We start from the raw sequence: 4,614 nt of genomic DNA, 5'->3' as shown, positions 1-4,614 counted from the left end.
TCAACTCAGCGGAGAACCAGGTATTGCCGTGTTTAATTTATTCTGATTTTCTGGTCTCTAGATGTGCTATGATGTCTATAGCTGTTTCCAGCAGAGTGTTGTAGATATCAGCCAGCACTGATGGGTCTGAGGAGGATGGGTGGGTGAGCATTGGTTTGTCTAGGTGGGTGGAGGATCCTGTATTTTGTGAGGTTCTGTGCACTTCTGGCTGGCGTAGGTGGAACTGTGCAGTGCAGTTTAGGTGTGATGGCGGGGGTAGGGATCAGGAAGTATATGAGGTGGTGGTCGGAACAAGTGGTAGTGGTGTTGGAGCTGATATCTATGTAACAGTTATGATCTGCAACCCAGTCAAGGGTGCGTCCTTTGTTGTGGGTGGGCATGGTGATTTTTTGGTGGAAGCTTAGTTCTTGAAGAGCTTGGGCCAGCGCTTTGGAGGGTCTGTCTTTAGGGATGTTGAAACCAAGGGTGAAGTCACCTAAGAGAACTGTTTTGGTAGAGGTATTCAGGTTTTCCCCTAAGAGATGGATGACGTTGGTGTGGAAGTCTTCTATGGGCCTTGGTGGGCGGTAGGCTAGGTGGATGGTAAAGGCGGTAGTAGGGGAGATGGTGATCTTAACTGTGAAGGAATCAACGTTTTCCAGAGGTGCAAGGAAGTTTGTCTGACTGCTAGGCGGTCTTTGACAATGGGGGCTCCTCCCCCACCTTTGGCTAAGTGTCCATCTTGCCTGTAGATAGAGTACTCTTGTGGGATAGCTAGTGAGAGAGCAGGACCGGCGGCTTCGTGGAGCCAGGTCTCTGTGATAGCTAGTACATCAAGGTCGAGATTGGTGATGAGGTCATGGATTATTGTGGCATGTGCTGGGAGGGATCTAGCATTGATCAGGGCACATTGCAGATTGGTGGGTGCCATGTTAGTGCTTATTTTGCCTTTGCGTGAGTGGGTGGCGGTGGTGTTAAGTAAGGCCTTGGGCAAGGTGTGTGGTGCAAGAACTTTGTCTGTCTCACGTGTGACAGTGGTCTTAATAGCCCCATGGTTGGGGTTGGGTTTGGGTGTGTGGGCATGGTGGGAGCGAGGACCTAGAAGTTTGTTTCTGGAGCGAAGACCCAGAAGTTTGTTTCTGGAGTCAATGGATCTGGGGCGTGTAGGCGGTGAGTGTGTTCTGGAATGGTCGTCAGGATGCTTGTGCATAGTGCTAGGGGGGTAGTGGTGGGAAGTGTTGGACCCTGGACAGGCGGTGATGGGTGATGTGGGTATGGTGAAGAGAAATGGAAGGAATGGGGTGGGAGGACTCCTGGGAGATTTGGGAGTTCGGGTGTTACCATGTTGGGCTTAATAGCAGGCGTGAAGGCGGTGGGGAGTGCTGGGAGTCTGGCAGTCCTGGTAGGCTGTTGTGGTGCTTTGTGTGAGATATGATATGAAGCAGTAGCAGGAGATGTAGGGCATGGGGTGTTGTGCGAGGAGCCTGGGTAGAATGGAACAAGCACAGAAGCTAACGAATTTGGCCTGGACTTCCCCACAACATCATATATGGAACTTCCACCAAACAGCCAGTCAGGGGGAAGGGACAGAGTCAAGGCTTCCCAGGACTTTGGGAAAAATAAGGTAACAGGCAATAGAAAGCAAGAGGCCACAGGGGCCATCTTGTCTCCTATCAGGAATCAACTGATCCCAATGGCAGGGCCTGGGTATCCCAAAATGGAGGATAGTCAGAGCACCTGTCAACTTCAGCATGGAGCTGCCACCAGCCCAAACCCTGCTCTGTGGACCACACAGGTGCCCAAAAACATACACTAGGGACATAGGGTTGTACCCCCACCCATGGGTGCCATAAGGGTATCTCAAGGGTTTGTACACCAAACCAGAAAGAGGAAGAGCTGCACTGCCAGAAATCCCACATGGACTCCTGCGCAGAAACCAATACAGAACACACATGAAAAAGGACTACAGAACGAGGACAGGGAGGCTCTTTCCCTCCAATGCATTTCCAGCATCACAGCTACATATCAGCAAATCATCAACAAAGTAATCGTACTTTGAAAAGAAACATTGCAGAGGTCTTCATGCAATATTCTGTTAAAAATGCTCAGGCTTTCGCAGCACCCCTGGGGCAATCTGCAGTGCTCCTATCTTTCCCCCTAGGGTAAATAGTGTGTGGGGCACTGAGAAGAAGGCATTCTTCAAGTCAATCAATGTGTTGTCATTTTTGGGATGCTGCACAAAATGGTCGCTGTGTTTGGGACAAGAGGGAACTCCTTTTGGACAATGTCATTAAGTGGGCAAAGGTCCTGCACCATCCTCCACGACCCCCCTTTTGCTTTTTTAATTGGATAAATCGCAGTATTGCATGGGGAATTGGAGGGGACAATAATGCCCTGCTGCAGCAGTGCATATATCGTTTCTTTTATTCTCTCCTCCGCCTTCCTTGATAGGGAGTTTTGTCTCACTCTGGGCAGGTCTGCTCCATTTTATCATTTTATTTTTACTGGGGTCACTTCTTTCAACAACCCAACATCATGTGGGTTTGTGGTCCATATGCTTGGTGGCACTTGCTGTAAGTCTGAGTTGCGGAATGACGGTGGTGCACTGACAATAGCCATGAGGGGGTTTCTTACTTGCCTATTCTGTACCATTCTATCACAAAGCATGCACATTTTATCTCTCCATCAGTGTCATTGTCAGTGAACAACTCCTCATCTGTCAAATCTCGCAAAGCTATCTTTGGGTCTATGCATAATACTGTGCACCATTCACACCTGTGCATGTCAAATCCAATCACCACAATAGGTTTTGGTGACACCTGTACTCCTTCCAAATCTAGTGAGAGGACTGTACCAGATAGTATTTCGGGGGTAGCCACTGGACGGAAAACAAAATTGGAGGGCAATCTCCAGTCTTTTTGCATTATTTCTAGCACTACTCTCGCCAACACCTGTATGCCACATTGGCGTAACACAAGATCTGGAGGCCCACCTGCAAGCCATGTTGAGGCCCTCCCCCAACTCAGCAACAAATCATGGGTCGCGTCACTCTCTGGGCCGGCCTAGATTACCACGCTTGCGCAATACGCACAAACGTGCTGCTGAAGGGATATGCCGCACACTGCACTAGGCGAAAGATATAAATATGTGTTTTAATGCAATATACGGCACACTTTCTGAGAAAAATTGGCTAAAAAGCCACAGTGTTTGCTATTGTTTAGTAGGTTAATACCAATCCAATACATGCAAGTCACCAACAGTGCACATGAACATTAATGCTTTGCTATTACAAATGCCATGCCACAATGAAAACATGTCCAACTGGCTGCACAATGTAGACCAGTGTAGACACGTAATGAATTTACAGTAAAGCATGCCAGGCCTCATTTAGACACACCTAGACTGGTTTCACCAAAATGACAGTTGAAGCAATATGACTCATCAAGAAGTGAGCACACATTCAAGCCTGCATCTTTGCAGTTTCTAACAACATGGCCAAACTATTTCAAATCTGCAAGGAACTGACCCATCTTGTTGCGGTCTCTACCTCTCCTGTTCCTTCAACAGGCCCTCTATATGACTTTGGCCTCTTTCTTCTCTGCTAAAGCTCAGGACATCCTGTCCACTATCTCCTCTTCCTCGCTTGGCACCCCTTTGGCCACCTTTCCCTATCCTCCTCCATTCTCCTCCTTCTCTCTAACACCTAATGAGGTTTCTAGACAAGTCCCATCTATGAAAGTGTCCTCGGAACAGGTGCTCGCCCTGCCCTGCAGAACCATCAAGGACTATATTGACACCCTTGCTGCAGCTTTGGCTGATTTCTGTAATCATTCTTTGTCCACTGGAACTTTCCCCTCTTCCAAACTCTTGGAAAAGCTGGACATCTCCCAGCTTACTCTCCAAATGAATCTGTTGGTTGTCTCCATGACCATCAGTCTGGTTTAAGAGCTGCCAGAGGCACGGAAACTGCTCTCCTGAAGAACTGTGAACATCTGATCTCTAACCTTGATTCCAGCATTCCTTCTGTCCTCAATTACTTGAACTTTCCTCTGCTTTCGACATGGTCAACCACACCATCCTGATCAGTCGACTCCATGAAAACCTGGGCATCATGGATCGGGCCCTGGAGTGGCTGAACTCCTTTCTCTTGGACCACCCCTCCCAGGACCAACATAGTCCCTTTCAATCCACCACCTCTCTCTATCTGTGGCGTTCCACAGGGCTCTATCCTCTCACTCTGGTTTTTCAACCTCTACTTGGCCCCTTTGACCCACCTGATCTCTACCTTCTCCTCTAACTTTCAATGTTATGCAGATGACACTCAGCTTTGCTTCAGGCTTCCCTCAGCCTACTCTCGTCTCTCGCTCATTCCTGGTGTCATCTTCAACTCAAATCTCTCTTTCTCTCCTCACATCTCAGACGTAGCTAAGAAGTCCCACAACCAGCTGCACCTCCTCAAACGGACTCTTCCCTTTTCTCACTTTCCCACAGAAGCTCACTGTCTCCAGAGCCCTGGTTCTCTCTAGACTGGACAACTGCAACAGCCATTTTCTCAATCTGCCTTCCTCTACTATCTGCCCTCTGCAACTAATGCAGAACAGAACTGCGAGACTTATCCTTGGCCTCAAGTCCAGA

This window comes from Ambystoma mexicanum, chromosome 1p, assembly GCF_040938575.1.
Source record: "Ambystoma mexicanum isolate Mex_15411 chromosome 1p, UKY_AmexF1_1, whole genome shotgun sequence".
Classification (NCBI taxonomy): Eukaryota; Metazoa; Chordata; class Amphibia; order Caudata; family Ambystomatidae; genus Ambystoma; species Ambystoma mexicanum.
Note: the sequence above shows the minus strand (reverse complement) of the source record.